We start from the raw sequence: 22,619 nt of genomic DNA on the forward strand, positions 1-22,619 counted from the left end.
GCAGTTGAAAACGCGTGCTCATGCCTAGTTTGGGCGCAAGAATCGAGACGACCAACCATAATTGGTCTTGGCCGATTAGTCATGTTTGTAGACGGGCCCACGATGATTGTGTTGACATGCTCTGGGCCCTTTGAATCTACATCTACACCCTCCATCTATGCCTGCGAAAATAGATGGTTGAGACTGATTTGCGACACATGTGATGTGCCGCAAACCCTAATTTAGGGTTTCACGTCCACGCTGCTTTGGCTGGACGAATTGGAAAGCCACGCTTCTCTTTTGGGGAGGCCTACCATGTGGGGCCCACGTTGGGACGGTGGTGAACGCGCCAATACCTGCCTGGTGGCTATGGGTCCGATCTAAGACATCCAATCATGCCGGTGAAATTGGATGGTCGTGATCAATTTGGGACCTTTAGTGGAATTTCTTGCGACCCTCAATTCTTCATGCTGACACAACTTCGGACAAACGTATATTGCAATATGGTCAGGTTAAGGAAGAGTCGGTCATGCAGGTAGGAAGAAGGTCCGTCGGTGTACACCATGGCGCTTGTTCGACCGACTTTGGGCTGATCCACGTCGGTGAAGTTGGACAGACGTGATGAACTTGAGACTGCCATATGAGGCCTTTGTTTGTACGATTCCTCCAAGCTGCTCCATACCAGTCTGGACATCCTACTTCAGGATGGTGTTCGGTGGCAGTTTGCGAGGCATGGTAGGTATTCGACCGGCCAGGGCATAAGTGGGCCTGCTGGTGGTCATTAATGTAGTAACCTGCTCCTGCTGAGGATCGTCTAGGCTGGTTAAATCGTGCGCCTACTTGTGTGGCCGTGATTGTTTCTGAGACTGATATGGACAGTCCAGATTCAAATATATTTAATCGGGCTAGTTTAACACACCGAGAGATGTAGCCTGTACGAGTATTTCGTGCATACCTCATTATCAACGTTTGGAGATTCATGTTACTCTGCTGAGAGCAACACTCATTCGTCATGCCCCACTAATAATGAGAGTTCATCGGAACAGGAAATACAAGGCTAGTCATGTATTAATTAATAACGCTATAAATTCACAGGGTATAAGAGATCGTTGCTACATTCTCCAACCTGGATGAATTAGCGAAGTGAATAAGTATTCATCATTTTATTTGTGGTTTTATCCTTTGCAGGATGTCAGCGCGTAATTTTGGCTTTTACAATTTTAGCCTCAAATGAAAATCCACCATCAACAAGCATGTATGCGAAATTCTCTATTTCTCCAAGGCGCAGCGTCAAGATATATTTGCAGCCCCTAATCGCGTTTTGTCGGGCAAGCGACTTTTTCCTGTTGAAGAAACCACGCCAGAATCCCAAGCTCTCTCAGGAAGCGGTGTTGGAAAATTCAACTTGGGACTGCTGACCACGGCTTATCTGAGATATGCCAAGCTTTATAGCACATTGATCGACGCAGCCTCTGACTTCAACATCGTTACCATCAACACCCTGAGAGCTGCGGGAATTTCGAAGCAGGAGGCTACCCTTTCCCCGGTTGTGGTCAAAAACTTGGAAGCAGAAGCAATATACGCATATGGATACACTTGAAATTAAGGTGGGAGATGCTCTAACACATGGCACATTTCACATTGTCAAAGAACTCTCAAATTACGACATGATTCTGGGGCGCTCATGGGTACATTGCAACAAAGTGAAATTAGGAGTATCCCCTCTGCCGATATCGATACCCGAAAGAATTTCCAACAAACCATCCAACCCTAAAGATCACATGTTGTTGTATCAACAACTTACTAATGTAACTCAATTACCTAGAGAAAGCCCGTCGACGTTCATCCGTAGATTTCAAACACAAGTAAATCTTATTGAACAATCCTTTCTCCAATCAGACACTTCTCCTCTCGGTCAAGTATGGGGACTCGGTCCAGTCATCAACCCAGACGTCATTAAGAGATATGAATGGGATGCTGGGCCTTTCAAGTGCTTTGTCGAAAATTTGGAAGCCGCCTCAGTCAAAGATGACAAGCTCAAAAATAAAGTGGTTGCACAACTCCCAAACCCGTTTCAAATTGGAGATATGGTAGTCAAGACGACCACGTTTCAAGTTGGAGATGTAACACTGAAGGTAGCCGCTCAAACTGATTCTCCTAAAGAAAGGGAAGACGAGCCATATCTGGTGGCAGATTTTATTTTGGGTGGTTACTGCAAACTCATCAATGCCGACAAATTGGAAGGTGTGACAATTCACTCGCGATGGCTCAAGCCCTTCAATACCTAAAACTCTGTGCTACCTTCTCCTCTAGCGTTCTCCTTTTAGTATATCCTTCAGCAATTTCCCCTTTCATGTGATATTTATAACTTCTCTAAAAATGATTGCACTGCTTGCATTCATAATTAGGGTTTTCAATTTCAATTAAGAGCATCTTTCCTTAAAAATAAAGGAAAAATATCAAGTAAACCCAAAACCTCACAGAGCCATTATCCGTCGATTGGAAACCAGAAAAATCAAACCCCGTAAAAAATATCTTATTCAAAAATGTTGAAGAAAGGAATATGCAAGAAAGAAGATCATCGAGCGCCGACGCGGACACCTTCCTTCAAGAATCTCTAGCCTCAGCTTTCACCTGACGGGTCTTCCCTATTTCTCTCATGGTGTGTTGTCCAGCTTGTGGCAGCTTACACTTTTACATACTCAGGCGGCATGCCACAGACGCCCTGGAAAATTTGCAAGGGAAAATCCAATAAAAGGTTGGTCAAATCATTAATTGTTTCTACTGTTTTCCCATGTTTTGAATTACTGTTGCCAACGACATGCGAGGCGTTTCTATGAAAGTATCTAAACAAGAAGAAGATAACACGCCTATTAGCATTATTTTATTTTGTCTCCCCTTCCGCTAGGTTGTTATGGGGGATGAACGGACTGGTTCTTCGCAAAAAGGGGTTTTAGGTTTCTTCCGGGAGATTCTATTCATTCAATCAAAGATATGAAATTATCAAAGCAGCATAAATGAAAGAATATTACTCGGTGAAACATGGCTTCAGTCGCACGAACAAAAAAAAAGTATCAAAAATATCTACACGAAAAGATTGCTTTCTCTACGGAGGGAAATCACAAAATGGAAAACCAGTTGTCAATGACAAAACAACTTGGTCAATGACGCCTCCATCAGAGCTTTTTCAACCACTTCCCCCAACATCCTCTCCGACAGCAAACATTCTAATTCTATCCAGAAGCCATTTCAGCAACAGCTTCAATCTCCCATCCAGAAGCCGTTTCAGCAGCAGCTTCAACATCCCATCCAGAAGTCGTTTCAACAACGTCTCCAACATATGCTTCTGCCGCCTCACCATCTGCCTTGACAGCATCCTCAACGGTCGCCCCGACTTCCCCAACAACAGTTTCGGCATCCACTTCAGAAGCTGCTTCAGTCTCGCAAACCACATCCTCTTGAGAACGCTCTGGTTCGTCCACCTCAGAATCGAGGATTACGATACCATTATGGATAGGGTAATTAAACTGGCTCTCGTCTAGAAGTTTCTTGGACTCAGTCCTTCTCCGTTTCAATCGAGAGGCGAATCATTCAGCCCTGGCATTGGGTTGTGGAGAAACTTCATCACGTCGAGATTTCCCGACGTGCTGGGATGCTTCATCATGTCTTCACTTTTCCTTCATGTCCATAGAAGCCATGAAATCCTGAGCACTCATCCTCATGATGCGTAGATGGGTGAGTGACATGCCTTGTATAATCCGGTCGACCTCACAAAACAAAGTGTTTATCTTATCAAATACCTCCTCGTGTGAAGAAAACCTGGGTTTGTCAACTTCAAAAATTTTGTCCGAAGAGTCAGAGATATGATCATCACCGAAAGATCCCATTATATATTACATTTTTTTTATTACATTATGTCTGCATCGGAAATCTACGTGATGAAGAAGACATATGGAGAACTATGAGAAGAGACACGAGACGGTACCTGTGAGGAGGATGGACGCAATTCTTTGATGATCTATATAAAAGAAAGGATAATTGGCTCACCTGGACTACTGATAGAAAGAGTCTTACCGCTACAAAAATAAAGCCAATGATACGAAAATAAAATGGTGGAAAACTCCTTTTATATACATTGTATTTTGGAGTTTCAGTAGAAGAAGGTTTCCTCTTTCGGGTCATGCACAAAAGAAGGCAACCGGACCCGCAAGGCCAGCCAGGCGCTCTCCCTGCCATTATGTGACCTAGCCAAAGGAGCGCCTTTTTCACCGCTTAAAGCAGCGCCATCTTCGCCCGTTCCACAGCCTAGCAAGCAGCATCATGACTCCAGCACCCCGTGATCAAAGCCGCGCTATCTCTGCCCACTCTGTGACCCAGCCGGCTCCATTCTCACTGTTTGGTAGCCAAAGTTCCAAGTGATGTTCCCACCATTCCATGGAATGAAGCTAGTTTCTATCATTCCATGGACTGAAGACAAGCGCTATACACCGATCCGCGATCCAAGTCGCAGTTCCATCTCTGCCGATCAGTATCCAGAATTCCAGCGCCAACGTCAGCGCCCCATGGCCAAGCCGAGTTTATGCAAAGCCTCCAATGCAAGGATCACAAATTCTTCATACCTCCTGACAAAGGTTAGCCAAACCTTCCTGACAATATCTTCATGACTTGTCGTTTCGATTTATCCTTGTCTGTCACCATCTCATGCTTACCCCGAAACAATTCCACTGTTCCGAGCTAAGCATGAGACTTAATGTTGATGTGGTTTTTAGCTTAGGGTTAAAGTTGTAAAACCTTGCATCTGATGTGACGTCACTCTGTAAGGAAATGTAGCCATGAGTGTTAACCTCTCCACTGGAATATTTATTGAGTCGTTCAATATATTTACATGAAATTTATCCAGATTGGCGAATGTAGAGACCATCCCAGATATTCTGTAAATTTCGGCGCCTCGCCTATATTACTTATTAATATAAGATTCGCTGAGTACTCTTCTTGTGCTATGTTCTCCGGCAGAACCCTTAATATAGGTATGGCATGACGGATTTGTGTTCACTCGCAGTAGAGTACCACGAATTTCCAAGTACCAAAGTTAAGGCCATTGCAAAAGACGCTCAGACAGAAAGCACACTGTACTCTGTAAATAAGAAATTCTATGGAAACACACAAAATCCAATTAATTTTCGTGATAACTCACGAACCTGACTAATTTGCAAAATTAGGGTTTTTTGCTCCCTGCGCAGTATATTAGACCCCGTTGGTCGAAATTACGCTTAAGCAACTAAGCAATTGATCCACCACGGATTCATAGGGGCAGAGTCCTGCCCAAAATCAGAAAACAAAGAGTAAGGGAGCTGCGGAGAAAGAGCAACAATGAGAGGAGGCGTGGCCACGCCACAGGACAGCCGGCGTCATTTGGCCACGCCCCATGTTACCTAACCGACCCTACTCCTTTGTCGGCCAATCAGGTCGCCTTAAACCTTCCACACCCCATGAGTTGTGGCTGGGCCCATACTTGCCGGCTCTATTCCCTATCGACCAATCAGGTCGCATTAAACCCACCACGCGCACCAAAAGGGTAGCCACGCCCATGCTTGGCCGGCTCCCTACTCTCATTGAACAATCAGGTTGCTCTAAACCTGCCACATCCTTAAAAGAGGTGTAAATTGTGTCAAGAGGTCGCTATACTAAGTTGGATTCCCAAAACCATGCCAACATCCTAACGGCATGCCAAACATGCCAAAAACATGCCAATCGCACACGCCAAACAAGCATGCCAAGTGCGCATACCAAACGCGCCACTTACCGCGATAGCATGCCAAAACTTGCCAACCAACTCTCCGTACGTGACCAGCTTCACAACGAACTTCAACTTGGCTATCCTGAACCCTAGGCGCGGCCATGCTCTAGTGGCGGTGGATAAAACCTTAATTTCTAATCGTGGACCAAAACTATGTCGCCTCTGGCCCGCAACATGCCGCAAGCCGTACTGACTTAGGAAACCCTAAAAAAGGCGCCACACCATGGCCACTCGTGGAAATATTTGTTCATGTGGTCTTTTTTACATGGTGGCCTGCTTATGGCTCCTCCGGCATGACTTTGACATCATTTGTATAAAATGCCATGCCGCGACCACCTACCGCATGCTACATGCCATATATGCTAATTAGGGTTTCGACATGCCAAACCCTAATTTAGGCAAAGTTGCTACGCCAACCAAGCCAAGTAACATTCCCCGGAGCATTGGGATTGATGTTGCAACAAGGCCAATGTTTCCACGCCACATTTCAGGCCTAACACCAATGTGCCAAATCTAGCAGCCATGGCTACGCCAGGAGCTACTTGCATCATCGTGCCACTGGCATGCGCCAGCTATGTCAGCCACGCCACTGTGCCGCAGCGCACGTGCTAATTAAGGTTTCGATACGCCAAACCCTAGTTTAGCTAAAGTCGCCATGCCAACTAGGTTAAGTGATTCTCCTAAGGCCTTAAGTTTAATTTAGCAACAGGGCCAATGTTGTCATAGCCATATTTGGGTCTAACACCAATATGCTGACACAGCTGCCGCGGCTACGCCGCTGACATGCCGTTATGCCATGGCTACGCCAGGTGCCACTATGCCAATGGCGCCACTTTGCTATGTAACAAGATATGGCCATAATCAATGGCCATCCTTCCTCATGAGATGTAATGTCATCCACCCAAGTTCGCCACCGAACTGAAAGACTTGTGGCAAGTTTTAGGCAACCAACCGCCTAAATCTAGTGGCCATGGCTACGCCAGGCGCCACTTACACCACCGTGCCACTCGCATACACCAAAAACACCACTGTGTCATTATCAGGCGCCAACAGAAGGTAGCCTTAATCAACGGATACCCTTCCTCATGAGATGCGATCTCATCCATCCAAGTTCGCCACCGAACTGACCGGCTTGTGGCGAGTTTTAGGCGACCAGCCGAGATAAACCTAGTAGCACCACATGTTATTTTTCCTGCGGAAAGTCTCTTGACTTTGACTTGCCACCCGTAGCAAACTGCTACATGTTTTCCACGAAAACACTCGAGACATCAAACACGTCACAAAACTGGGGGATACTCATCAGGGAATTGGTATGGCGGTTTACAGCGTGCGGCGTGCAATACGCATGTTACGAGAAAGTGTCATGAAGCGGGACAATTAGTGATGGTGAAAAGTAACGGCGTAAACGGATTCACTTCCTTCATCATGGAAGCATAATGTCTGACGGTTACACGTTACTCTATTCTTCCACCACTCAATCGTTTCCACTTCCTACTAGACCAAGGTACGTTTCAATATGACTTGTATAAATAGGCTTCACCTATTTTCACCAAACAACAAGTTTTTGGTTGGAAACAACATAGTATCCAGAAATCACCAAGAACTGATAGCTTTTCACTCTGCAAGCCAGTTTCACTTAAAACAAGCCACATCTTCAGAATTAACCATTCTGGTCTCAACACTCTCTTCGCTTCCCTCCCTAAGACCAACCCTTCTCCTTCACTTTGTGACCGAAGCAAGCCTGGAACAACCATTTCTTGGTTTAGGCCAGGATTGTACAAATTGATCTCTCAAATCAAAAGTGCTCCCATGCAGTGCATTGTTTAGGGTTTAGATTCGTTTCTCATCCACACACTCAAATTTACCAAAACTAGCAGAAAATTTTTTCACCCACAAATACCTGTATACATTAAATCCTTTAAATGTTGTTGTTGACATTATAATAACAAAGCTAATACTCCCCTTAAAGGTAAGATATGTAGATCTTCAAGCCGCACGTCTTTGTTATTTCCATCATCATATGATATGTTACTCCCCCTTAGTCTATGCTTTACTCTTTCGTTAGATATAACGTTTAAGCACCATTATCCTTTCCTAAGTTATACCAAATCAATATCAACATCACTTGTTTACTCCATATATTTCTCCCCCTTTTTGTCACAAAATAACAGAGGTACGAGCAAATAAAGGACAAATCGAAAGGATCTTACAAATCTTACAAAGAGACTATCAATACCTATAAGAGTTAAGCACAAGGGTTCCACACACCATTTTTTGATAACCAATATCAAAACCGAAACTATAATGTAATTTTGTTTTGATATGTTACCAAGGAAACAATATCCCGAAGCAATTTTCCCTAATAGTTTAGCAAACCAAAAATCAACTAAGCACCTTAGTTCCTTTGCTAAACCGATTGTACAAATACAATCGCTTGTTCGATAAGACCAAAATAAAGATCAGAATTAACTCTATTTTTCTCATCGGGCTATAGTTATTCTCATTAATAACTTAGACCTTTCACTTTCAAACAAGACAAGTATTGGGTTAGTTAACTAGCATTTCTTGTTAAGGCATTCGATTAGACTTGAATAACCGAAACCTCCACTTTGATAAGTCCAACTAAGATCAGAATTAACTTAGTTTCTCTTATCCGGAATCGAATTGGACTAAAAAATTCATCCAGAAAACCTTTTCTTTTGTTAAGCTATAAATAATTCATACAAACCAAATAAATCAACTTGCGTAATTATATACCTCAACCGGAAGCAATTGAAACAACATAGACATTAAAGTACTGCAATTGCACCGTAATTTCGTAAGCCTAAACAATTGATACCAAACAATAAATTACGGTGCAATTGCAGTACTTTAATGTCTATGTTGTTTCAATTGCTTCCGGTAAAGCAAGATAACAATAGTTTTTTCTTAACCGGAAACAATTGAATCACACACACATCCATACACAAATAATGGAATAAAGCATCAATTGTACCAAAATTTTGTTAAGCAAAAGCAATAAATATATGCATTAAAATCAGGATTTTCTTAAATAGGAAAACGATTAACTAACAAATTCGTTACCTCAAATTCCGCATCCTCTTCACCCCAGAAAGATATGTCATTAAGCGCAAGTTCACATAGAACTCTCCCCCGTTATGGAGGAAGTGCAGTGATGGAGTAGTGGAGTTGTGTATTAGTATCACACGATCAGTCTTGCCCACTTTTCCCATCATCTCTAACCGTCCATGACATCCTGACACGTTCTTGTGATGGCGCGTTGTGCGCTGCATGCTGTAAACCGCCAGACTAATACCCAAGTATGTATCCCCCAGTTTGTGACTTGTTTGATGTCTCGAGTGTCTGGATCGTGGGACCCACAGAAAAGTAGCACCTGATGCTAGATTAAATAACTAAGTTATTTAGGAAGTCGATATTTATGAAATATCGTATGCATTCTATGCATGTAACGCATCGAATATATTCAGCGTATATGAAGCATCGCTGTTTTAAGGCTTAACGGAGTAAATCGCGGATTAAGCATAACATCACGTCCAACCATCTTCGAGTGACCGTTTGGAGGCTGTATAGGTAAGCCCTGACTTGTCCGATCACTCTGTGTGGAAGAGTGGTGGACGGTGATTGTGGTGATACCTCACGGGTCACCTAACTCCTGTCTTAGGCTGTCCGTCCAGGATGGTGAAGTTGGACGGACGAGATGGCTTGCGACCCATATCTGCGAACCGTCGTATTAGGGTTTAGGAGGTGCTCGAACACCAACCTTTAGCTTGGTCGAATCCAGGCATAGGACACATTTTTGGCAGGGCCTATTGGGCATGCGTGTAGACGGCATGCTGGTGTAGGTCTCTGTACCTCACTGTCCCATGAAGATGCGATCTAGGCCACTCAATTTGGCTGGCAAAGAGGAGCGGTTGAGATGATTTGCGATAGAAATCCCATGCCGCAAAGGAATTGAAGACCGCACATCGTACCTACTTCGGGCGCGCATTTCGAGACGACTAACCATGGTCGGTCTTGGCCGATCAGTTAGGCGTGCAGTCGGCAGGCCAGTGTACACGTCTGTACCTCACTGTCCCGTGAAGATGTGATCTAAGCCACTCAATTTTTCCGGCAAAGTTGAGTGGTCGAGATTGATTTGCAATTGAAAAATGCGCGGTCATGCCTAGTTTGGGCGCACGAATCGAGGCTACCAACCATAGTTGGTCTTGATCGATTAGTCATGTCCGTAAGTGGGCTCACGGTGATTGTGTTTACATGCTATGGGCCCTTTGAATCTACATTTACACCCTCCATCTATGCCTGCGAAGATGGATGGTTGAGACTGATTTGCGACACATGTGATGTGCCGCAAACCCTAATTAGGGTTTGACGTCCACGCTGCTTTGGCTAGGAGAATTGGCAAGACACGTTTCTCTTTTTGGGAGGTCGACCATGTGGGGCCCACGTTGGGCTGGTGGTGAACACGCCAATACCTGCCTGGTGGCTATGGGTCCGATCTAAGCCATCCAATCATGCCGGTGAAGTTGGATGGTCGTGATCAATTTGGGACCTTTAGTGGAATTTCCTGCGACCCTTTAAGCTTTCACGCCGACCCAACTTCAGGCAACCGTACATGGTTCTGTGGCTAGGTCAGGGGAGGATCGATTATGCAGGCGTGAAGGGGACCCGTCGGTGCTCAGGACACGGTCATGGGAAGATCTATGCCGTCCAACCATGCTGGTGATGTTGGACGGAAGTGATGATTTTGAGACTGCCATAGGCGGCCTTGTTCGCACGTCTCCTCCAAGCTGCTACATACCATCCTGGACATCCAACTTCAGGCTGGTGTTCGGTGGTAGTTTGGGTGGCATGGTAGATATTCGACCGACCAGGGAGTAACTGGGCCCGCTGGTGGTCATTAAGGTGGTATCCTGCTCCTGCTGTGGATCGTTTAGGATGGTTAAATCATGCGGCCAAATTGCGTGGCCGTGATTGTTTCTGAGACTGATATAGACAGTCCAGATTCAAATATGTTTAATCGGGCTAGTATAAAACACCGAGAGATGTATCCTGTACGAGTATTTCGTGCATACCTCATTATCAACGTTTGGAGATTCATGTTACTCTGCTGAGAGAAACACTCAGTCGTCATGCCACACTAATAATGAGAGTTCGGTGGAACAGTAAATACAAGGCTAGTCATGTATTAATTGATAACGCTATAGATTCACAGGGTATAAGAGATTGTTGCTACATGCTCCAACCTGGATGAATTAGTAAAGTGGTGAAGTATTCATCACTTATCAGTGGCTCTATCCTTTGCAGGATGTCAGCGCATAATTTTTTGGCTTTTTTACAACTTTAGCCTTTAAATGAAAATCCACCATCAACATTAAGTCCCCTGCCTATCACATAATGGTTACACTATTGTGGGGTAGGCATTAGATGGTGACATATACAGATAAAACTTATGAGACAAAGATATATGTTACCAGGAGAGATGAGTCGTCCTGTCCTTGGAGCATGTCACATTCAAGAGGCGTCCAGGCGAGCGTTCCCCTAGCATGATGTCGGTCTTGGCTGCTTCGATCGACCTTGCTATGCCTGCTTCGGTCGAGAGCCTACTTCGTGATTGCTCCGCTCGAGCTGGGGCTGATGTGCCTGCTCAACGGAATGTTGCGCCTGCTTCGCTCGATCGTAGGACTCATCATGCGCCTTCTTGCTCGAACGTGGGCTTGTTATGCCTGCCTTGCTTACTGATGTGGACCAGTACCAGCCTTGTGACCTTGATCAGCCTTGACCAATACCGGCCTGACGTGACCAAATGTCGTCCTACTTGCGTGACGTGATATCAGTCTTGCTTACGTGACAGGATATTAGCCTTGCGATATCGACCAACACCGGCTTTGCGAACTTGACTGACGCCGGCCTCGTTTGCTGACGTGGCCCAATACCAGCCTTGTTTGCTTTGCCCAGCCTAGTGTATTTTAAAGTGAATGTATCAGCTGTCGTGCGTGAATACACATCCCATGCGTTTTCATACAAGTACTGACTCCCCCGCTTTTATTTTATTGTAGGATGAACAAAAGGGGTCCTGCTAAGATGTCTTCTGGGGATAATGCTGATGCCAAGTCAGGGAGTGTTGACAGCTTCAAAGATATGTCAAACATAGATGATGAGTTGTTCACCGCGCCATTTCAACTCTCTGAAAATATCCGTTCTACAAGATAACCCTTCTCCTATCGACTTCAAGGTTTTTCATGCTCCGCTGGGCCCTTATGAAGGATGGATGAGACGTATGTTGCGCAATGAGTACATCAAATATAACTTGACCAAAGCGCAGATTATTGATGTAGCTTGCGTGTTGAAACGTCTCGAGAGGATGTTAAAGTGGCTTCTGGTGCAAACGTTGAACCGGTTCCTGGAGAGAGTGTTGAAGAAGGATTCTGAAGCGAACGTGGGTCCCGGAGAGAGCGTTGAGGCGACTCTTGAGTATACCATTGAAGCAGCTTCTGAAGCAAATGTGGAGGTGGATCCTGGAGAGAGAATTGAAGCAGGATTCTGAAGCGAACGTGGGTCCCGGAGAGAGCGTTGAGGTAGCTCTTGAATAGACCATTGAAGCAGCTTCTGCTGGAGGGAGCGTTGAAGTGGATACCTCTTCATTTTGATTTACTTTTGTGAATTCCATGCTTCTTGATTGACCATCTTTCTCGTGTTGAAGAAGTCCTTGACTGACGGTGAAGGAACTTCGTGATGAGCCTCAGTCCCCAAGCATGGTTTACATGGTTCTATCTTGTATGCACGATGGTTCTTTTGTACATAATGGTCGTTGATATGGTGAAGCTCTGGATGGTATCAATCGACAAGAAACAATAGTTCTTGGCAGCAGCTGTGGTCAGAAGAGACTGGCAGGGAGAGGCGTGGTGGCAACTTGTACGAACTTGGCACACTCTTAAGTCCCAGGTGCAATCTTCTTTGGTAACAGAACTACTTTTTCCACGGGAGACAAATTCTGAAAGCGTCTCTCATTGATGTAGTTACCGTTGATCCATAAATGGAATATCTTGGACGTTGTTTCATTATTACGGCAATCGTGCATGTGGTACTAGAGTTGAAGTTTTGGACGCGCAGGATGTTGTATCTCGGTGGCTTTCCTCTTGCTGCTTCAGCAAAACTGGTTCTTTCTAGCAGGGAAGATGCTGTTGTAGATGAGCGTTCAACAGCTTCACGAAGTCCAGAGGATGACCAAAAGCGCAGATTCTCCAACATAGCACTATAGACATGTAACATACTATGATAGAGTGACTCTCCCGGATTTTGCTCGACATGACGCGTGGACATCGTTATCTTCTTGAGGCGGCTCTCTTGAGGTGTCGTCTCCAGTGGAAGATTGTCGTCATAGAGCGTTGATACGTTGCACCGGCATTCTTTAAACCAAATGGCAGTACAGTGTAATAAAAATTTCCTAGAGGAGTTCGAAAAGCTATCTTACTTTCGTCATGCTCGTATATCCTTATCTGGTTGTAGCCGCTACATCCATCCATGGAGGAGAACATGCCGTGTCCGCTGGTTGCATCTGCTAACATGTCGATGTTAGGTAGAGGAGAATCTTTTTTTGGGAGGCATCTTTTCAAGTCTCTGAAATCCGTGAAGCACCTAATCTGTCCATTTTCCTCGTGTCTGAACTGCAACAGGCTTGGATTCGGGTATGACATGTAGATAATGCGTGATCAATCTAAATCTGGCATTTCTTCATACGCCCAGGAAAATATGTCCTGGTATTCCTTGAGAAGTTGCACAAGTAACGTGTGTTCCTCCGCAGACAAGGTCGAATTGATGGAGATATGCTTAGGATATTTATCATCCCCGATGTTGACCACTTTGAGCTCATCAGTTGTGGAACTGGTACCGTCCTGCAGCTGTCATGGAGCATCCGGTAATTCCTCTCGTGGCTCGTCATTGTAGTAGGCTTCCGTACGACCTTTCCTCGGCGAACCTTGGATGTCTAGAGAATCTTGAGAGTAATCACATTCGACGACGCTCCTGTGTCGATAAGGTCCCTCTTGAAATCTGAATCCTTGATGCGTGCGGTGACATGTATGGCACGGTTGTGACCTTCCTCTGGTTGATTGCAGCAAAACGTCTCCATACGCTGATTCTTCGAGAGGTGTAAAAGTTCGCATAAACTTTCCTAGAGAAACTGCTTCCTGATCCGGCCTCTGGTTCATAGTGAAACTATTGACTTGAGGAGGATCGTTGTGAGGATCAGTCCCCGGTGTAGGAGTCTCCATGACAGGACCGCTCATATTTGATGTTGCTTCTTTGATCAGGTGCATGTAGGCCCGGCCGCTGAAGTACCTTCTCCGGGTGCGTTGAATGCGTTCCTTGTTGGCTCCAGGGGATGTCGCAGCTCTTATGGCAATCGATCAGTTAATGTTTTAAGAAAAGTGAGTACATCTTTCTGAGTTGTAGCCATATCCGTTTGAGTCTTAGCAAGAACTTTCTGCCTATCCATCAAGTCTGTGATGGTAATGGGAGGTGGTCCTCCTCTCGTCTCTCCGGATCCTCATCTTGAATAAGGAGTGGAATCTGTTGTTTTGGTGACCACTGGAGGCGTTACACTTGAGGAGATGTCGGGATTCGCGGCTGTTCTGGCTCTGGTGATGGGAGGCGTTACACTTACTAGAACATCTCCTGCTCCGCTGGCGTTGGTGGTAAAAGTGACGGCTCCAAAAGATGTATTGACCACAATAGCTCCACTGACGGGTACATCAATACCGAGAGTGTTATCCACACTAGCTCCATCAGAATTGATTGCTGATCCAGACCTGAGTTCTACCATCTTGAAATGGATTGATGATTGAATTGGTCCTAAGATCTACCCTTTTCAAAATTGATAAAGTTGAATCGGATTTTGAAGAAATTGACTTTACGACCGAGAGATTAACCTCCCACTGTGGTCGCCAATTGTTTATGGGTGAAAAATATTTTTGCCGGTTTTGGTAATTTGGGTTGTGTGGATGAGAAATGAATCTAAACCCTAAACAAATGCACTGCACGGGAGTGCTTGTGATTCGAGAAATCAATCTGTACAACTTTGGCCTAAACCAAGAAATGGTCGTTCCAGATTTGCTTCAGTCACAAAGTGAAGGAGATGGGGTTGATCTTAGGGAGGGAAGCGAAGAAGGTGTTGAGATTGTGGAGGTGTTGGATGTGTATGACTTGTATCAGAAAGCTGAACTGGCTTGCAGAATGTAAGCTATCAGTTCTGGTGTTTGGATACGGTTGTATCAACACTTGGTTTTTGTTGTCTTGTTCTGTCTTGGAAATAGGGAGGAGAACCTATTTATACAAGTCATTGAGCTTAACCCACGTCTCTCATGGGAAGTGGAGGAAGTGGAGTGATGGAGTAGTGGAGTTGTGTGTTAGTATCACACGATCAGTCTTGCCCACTTTTCCCATAATCTATAATCGTCCATGACTTCCTGACACGTTCTTGTGATGGCGCGTTGTGCGCTGCATGCTGTAAACCGCCAGACCAATACCCCAGTATGTATCCCCCAGTTTGTGACATGTTTGATGTATCGAGTGTGTGAATCGTGGGACCCACAGAAAAGTAGCACGTGATGCTAGATTAAATAACTAAGTTATTTAGAAAGTCCATATTTATGAAATATCGTGTGCATTCTATGCATGTGACGCATCGAATATATTCAGCGTGTATGAAGCATCGCTCTTTTAAGGCTTAACGGAGTAAGTCGCGGATTAAGCATAACATCACGTCCAACCATCCTCGAGTGATCGTTTGGAGGCTGTATAGGTAAGCCCTGACTTGGACGATCACTCTGTGTGGAAGAGTGGTGGACGGTGATTGTGGTAATACCTCACGGGTCGCCTAACTCCTGTCTTAGGTTGTCCGTCCAGGCTGGTGAAGTTGGACGGACGAGATGGCTTGCGACCCATATCTGCGACCGTCGGATTAGAGTTCAGGAGGTGCTCGAACACCAACCTTTAGCTTGGTCGAATCCAGGCATGGGACACGTTTTTGGCAGGGCCGATTGGGCATGCCTGTAGACGGCATGCTAGTGTAGGTGTTTGTACCTCACTGTCCCATGGAGATGCGATCTAGGCCACTCAATTTGTCTGGCAAAGAGGAGCTGCAGAGATTGATTTGCGACAGAAATCCCATGCCGCAAAGGAATTGAAGACTGCACGTCGTGCGTACTTCGGGCACGCGTTTCGAGATGACCAACCATGGTCGGTCTTGGCCGATCAATCAGGCGTGCAGCCGGCAGGCCAGTGTACACGTCCGTACCTCACTGTCCCGTGAAGATGTGATCTAAGCCTCTCAATTTGTCCGACAAAGTTGAGTGGTCGAGATTCATTTGCAACTGAAAACGCGCGGCCATGCCTAGTTTGGGCGCACGAATCGAGAAGACCAACCATAGTTGGTCTAGACCGATTAGTCATGTATGTAAGCGTCCCATGGTGATTGTGTTGACATGCTCTTGGCCCTTTGAATCTACATCTACACCCTCCATCTATGCCTGCGAAGATGGATGGTTGAGACTGATTTGCGACACATGTGATGCCGCAAACCCTAATTAGGGTTTCACGTCCACGCTGCTTTGGCTGGACGAATTGGTAAGCCACGCTTCTCTTTTGGGGAGGCTGACCATGTGGGGACCATGTTGGGCCGGTGGTAAACACGCCAATACCTGCCTGGTGTCTATGGGTCTGATATATGCCATCCAATCATGCCGGTGAAGTTGGATGGTCGTGATCAATTTGGGACCTTTAGTGGAATTTCCTGCGACCCTTTAAGCTTTCACGTCGGCCCAACTTCAGGCAGCCGTACATGGTTCTGTGGCTAGGTCAGGGGAGGATCGATTATGCAGGCGTGAAGGGGGCCCGCCGATGTGCAGGACACGCTTGTCCATCCGGTCATGGGACGATCTATGCCGTCCAACCATGCTGGTGATGTTGGATGTAAGTGATGATTTTGATACTGCCATATGCGGCATTGTTCGCACGTCTCCTCCAAGCCGCTTCATACCAGTCTGGACATCAAACTTCAGGCTGGTGTTCGGTGGTAGTTTGGGTGGCATGGTAGATATTCGATCGACCAGGGCGTAACTGGGCCCGCTGGTGGCTATTAAGGTGGTAGCCTACTCCTGCTGAGGATCGTTTAGGCTGGTTAAATGGTATAGATTTTAGATAACCAAAATTAATGATTAAATGAAACCCAGTTATATCCGCAAGCGCACAGGTCAATAGTAATATAGATAGCAAATGCGGTTCTCTCCCACAGGGAGTGTGAAATACTCTACCAACTAATACCAAAAATTAAATAATCAACAAGATAATGTTTTAAGGATTTTTAGAAATTAGGAACAAAATGAAATGATAAATAATTTAAAGATAAACAAAACGAGTGTGGGTTATTAGGATTTTCGGTTTCCACCAATTAATTATGCAAACTCTACTAATCTTTAAAAGTATATTCCATGATTTTTCAAATACTGTTTCTCAACTATAGTTGTCTTCTCTTCATGAATAGTGATTCTAAAGCAGTACCTATCTATCCTTGCATACCACGTCAAGGGATTTAACCGAAGCACGCAGTATCAATTCAAAAGCATAAATAATCTAGAAAATCACATCAACAATAGAATACCAAGCCAAATGAAGAAAAACTACTAATCAATCAACTCATTATTAAGCATATAAATATAGAGTTTTCATAATAAAATCGTGTTCTACCTAGACTCTAACATAGCTTTAGCTAGCCACGGCTTTCACAAAAAACCATAAAAAGATTAAAATCAAATAGCTAAGCGAAAATGGAGAAGAAAAACTCCAAACCCCCTTATGTTGTTTCTCTTCCAGCTCTGTGGCCGGGCGCCCCTCTCAAATAGTCGACACCTTCTTATACACCTTCCTCTCCTTTATTTCATTAATCAAAGTATCAAAATAAATTATTCTATGAAATATACTGCATGCAAGTTGATGTCGTCATCAGTATCTTTCCCAAAGTAATGTTGCCACCTCGTTCTTCCAATGAAATAATAAACTCTGCTTATTTCCAAAATCTCCTAGATGAAGCAAGATTTATTTTATTTCCAAAATAATCTCACGTGTAAATATTCCTCAATTAATTCTTCACATGGAAAATAAATTATCTTTCCCGGTGGAATATATTTATAATAAAGTAAGAAAGATAAATACTTCTCATTTTCAGTTTGCATGTGTCAACCCCACTTTGATTTCAATTCATTTGATGCATTTGTGCCTCGCCTATGAAACAATTCTATGCTGCTGATATATATGGAGATACCAGGCCTGCTACATTTTGTCATTTTTTTTTCATTGTGGTTGCTGATATATGGAAATACCATGCCAACCCCATTTCATCATTGTGGTTGCTGATACATGATAATACCAGGCCAACCATTTTGGTTGATGATATATGGAAATACCAGGCCAACCCCGTTTCATAATTGTGGTTGCTGATACATGGAAATACCAGGCCAACCCGGCTACTGATATATAGAAATACCAGGCCAGCATAATAAGTGCTGCTGATATATAGAAATATCAATCCAGCATATTTGATCATTGTGGTTGCTAACACCATTAAGTCTCGCATTTTGTTGTTTATTCGCTGGATGATCGAATTCACTGTACTTTCTACAAAAGCACTAAAATAGTATTAGTAACTAAAATATTGTATCCTAACTAATATAAATATGGGTATAAAATGTAGCATTTACATGCTTATCAACACCCCCACACTTATATTTTGCTAGTCCTCGAGCAAAACAAAGAATTGACCCGCTACACAGCTGGTCATATCATAAGAGAGAGTTAGACCCGCTACACAGCTGGTCATAAAATGAAAATTTAGAAATACCATTCCAAGACCCGCTACACAGATGGTCATGACAAATACCATACACAAGACCCGCTACACAGCTGGTCATAACCCTAAAAATCTTAATGATTTTTTTTTAAGACCCGCTACACAGCTGATCATCTTTTTTTTTAATTTTTTTTTAGACCCGCTACACAGCTGGTCATAACATTTTTTTTTTATTATTAAAAATTCCTAACGAAAGTGCCACACCCCCACACTTAAACATTACATTGTCCTCAATGTAATTGAGTCATCCAGCGTAAGAATTAAGGCGGGAAATTTTAAAATACAATAAAAGTAAAAGATAGTGTGCAGGGAAAAAATCTGATGGGTTGACTCCCATGAAGTGAAAGGTATTTGTTTCACTGCTTGCCAGTAGCACGTTCTCAAACAATGTGGAGTTGGTACCTCAAGGTAAGTTGCGAATCATATATATAAAGCCTGAAGAGTTGGGGATCAACCCAACTAATATGATTAGTCATAAACATGAACCTACAGTAAGAAATATTAGTACCTAGAGAGATAAAACTGAATTCAATCTTATTTAAACCATAATTCGAACCTTGAATATGAAGTAAATCAGGTTCGCAGATAATTAGTAAAGATTGTTTAAAGAATTGAACAGTTTTTGTACTCCCTAAATCAGGTTCTAAGTCAACGGAAATAACTTCCACGACTGATATTGGTTCAAATTCAGCTAAGTCGGGCACACAAACATATGTTGGTTCAAATGCACTCTCTGAACAAGGCCTCAATAAAGTAATAATATCACGACTTATAGACCCATTATCATCTAAAACGGTTTCATTATCAATATCATCAAGAAGAAAAAATTCAGAACTTAATGGCTTATGGGTCAAGGTCGGAGCATCCTCGACTGATGGAACTAGTCGAGACTCGGACAAAACTAGAGGTTCTAGTTTGGGTTTCCATTTATTAGTGTCTAACAGCGATGTGGAGTCTAACAAGGCATTGACTTCACAAATAACACTATCATCATCAAAATCATACCCAAAATGAGCTAAGCAAACCTCTAATGGATCTCCCAAGTAGCTCTTGCAAATATATTGCGAGTGCATACTTTCTTTTCGCCCGCACTTCAGACTAAAGTACCTAAAAAATATATCAAACAAACTGCGTAAAAAGAGCTAAAAGAACAATAAAAATAAATTATTTAAAAAGATTAAAAATAAGCTACACACAATGATATCAACTAGTGAGTATTTTGCTACCACTCCCCGGCAGCGGCGCCAAAAACTTGGTATAGATTTTAGATAACCAAAATTAATGATTAAATGAAACCCAGTTATATCCGCAAGCGCACAGGTCAATAGTAATATAGATAGAAAATGTGGTTCGTTCCCACAGGGAGTGTGAAATACTCTACCAACTAATACCAAAATTTAAATAATCATCAAGATAATGTTTTAAGGATTTTTAGAAATTCGGAACAAAATGAATTGATAAATAATTTAAAGATAAACAAAACGAGTGTGGGTTATTAGGATTTTCGGTTTCCACCAATTAATTATGTAAACTCTACTAATCTTTAAAATTATATTCCATGTTTTTTCAAATATTGTTTCTTCGCTATAGTTGTCTTCTCTTCATGAGTAGTGATTCTAAAGCATTACCTATCTATCCTTGCATACCACGTCAAGGGATTTAACCGAAGCACGCATTATCAATTCAAAAGCATAAATAATCTAGGAAATCACATCAACAATAGAATACCAATCCAAATGAAGAAAAACTACTAATCAATCAACTCATTATTAAGCATATAAATATAGAGTTTTCATAATAAAATTGGGTTCTACCTAGACCCTAACATAGCTTTAGCTAGCTATGGCTTTCACAAAAAACCATAAAAAGATTAAAATCAAATAGTTAAGCAAAAATGGAGAAGAAAAACTCCAAACCCCCTTCTCTTGTTTCTCTTCCAGCTCTGTAGCCGGGCGCCCCTCCCAAATAGTCGACACCTTCTTATACACCTTCCTCTCCTTTATTTCATTAATCAAAGTATCAAAATAAATTATTCTATGAAATATACTGCATGCAAGTTGATGTCGTCATCAGTATCTTTCCCAAAGTAATGTTGCCACCTCGTTCTTCCAATGAAATAATAAACTCTCCTTATTTCCAAAATCTCCTAGATGAAGCAAGATTTATTTTATTTCCAAAATAATCTCACGTGTAAATATTCCTCAATTAATTCTTCACATAGAAAATAAATTATCTTTCCTGGTGGAATATATTTATAATAAAGTAAGAAAGATAAATACTTCTCATTTTCAGTTTGCATGTGCCAACCCCACTTTGATTTCAATTCCTTTAATGCATTTGTGCTTCGCCTATGAAATAATTCTATGCTGCTGATATATATGGAGATACCAGGCCAGCTACATTTTGTCATTTTTTTCATTGTGGTTGATGATATATGGAAATACCAGGCCAACCCCATTTCATCATTGTGGTTGCTGATACATGATAATACCAGGCCAACCATTTTGGTTGATGATATATGGAAATACCAGGCCAACCCCGTTTCATAATTGTGGTTGCTGATACATGGAAATACCAGGCCAACCCGGCTACTGATATATAGAAATACCATTCCAGCATAATAAGTGTTGCTGATATATAGAAATACCATGCCAGCATATTTGATCATTGTGGTTGCTAACACCATTAAGTCTCGCATTTTGTTGTTTATTCGCTGGATGATCGAATTCACTGTACTTTCTACAAAAGCACTAAAATAGTATTAGTAACTAAAATATTGTATCCTAGCTAATATAAATATGGGTATAAAATGTAGCATTTACATGCTTATCATTAAATCATGCGGCCGATTTGCGTGGCCGTGATTGTTTCTGAGACTGATATGGACAGTCCAGATTCAAATATGTTTAATCGGGCTAGTATAACACACTGAGAGATGTAGCCTGTACGAGTATTTTGTGCATACCTCATTATCAACGTTTGGAGATTCATGTTACTCTGTTGAGAGCAACACTCAGTCGTCATGCCGCACTAATAATGAGAGTTCGGCGGAACAGGAAATACTTGGCTAGTCATGTATTAATTGATAACGCTATAGAATCACAGGATATAAGAGATTGTTGCTACATGCTCCAACATGGATGAATTAGTAAAGTGGAGAAGTATTCATCACTTATCAACGGCTCTATCCTTTCCAGGATGTCAGCGCATAATTTTTTGGCTTTTTTACAATTTTAGCCTTTAAATGAAAATCCACCATCAACACACGCAAACTAGTATCACACGTAAGGTGTGAGGATTAGTTTTGCATTGATGCTAGATGTCCCCTTATACAATATTTCAAATCAGGGTTTGCCATTAAGTTACCTTGGTAACAAAGCAATCAATATCCACGGTTAGATGAAAACCTGATTTAGATTCAAGCTAATATTTCTCAACCGTTAGATCGAAAACTTAGCTTGTTACGCACAATTGAAATGCACGCTTCTAGATTTCTTAACCGTACCTAAACGTATTCACTTGTTGGTTCAATAATAGTTAACCAAAAGGTTAGCCATATGATCATTTCATATCAACCATGTTTTTCTTCACCATAACTAGTTCACATGACTCAAATGAACTAGTTAGAGAGTTGTTCAATTGCAAAGAATTCTTATGTAACTACACAAGATACAATTGAAGCAAAGATGATTTGATTCACTCGAATCGGTTCATGAACTTTTATAGCCATGGTTTGCAAACTGCATTCCTTAGTATTTTTAAGTTTAAATTCAGAAATCATCTTCAGATATATAACCTTCTTAAATTCGCAGACTTGGTTCGCGGACTTAAGTTACTGGGCAGAGTTTACGAACTCCAACAGAAATTCTCGGGATGAGAACTTCGCCGGTTCGCGGACTGGGTTCGTGGACTTAGCTTCAC

This window comes from Papaver somniferum, chromosome 9 (assembly GCF_003573695.1).
Source record: "Papaver somniferum cultivar HN1 chromosome 9, ASM357369v1, whole genome shotgun sequence".
Lineage (NCBI taxonomy): Eukaryota > Viridiplantae > Streptophyta > Magnoliopsida > Ranunculales > Papaveraceae > Papaver > Papaver somniferum.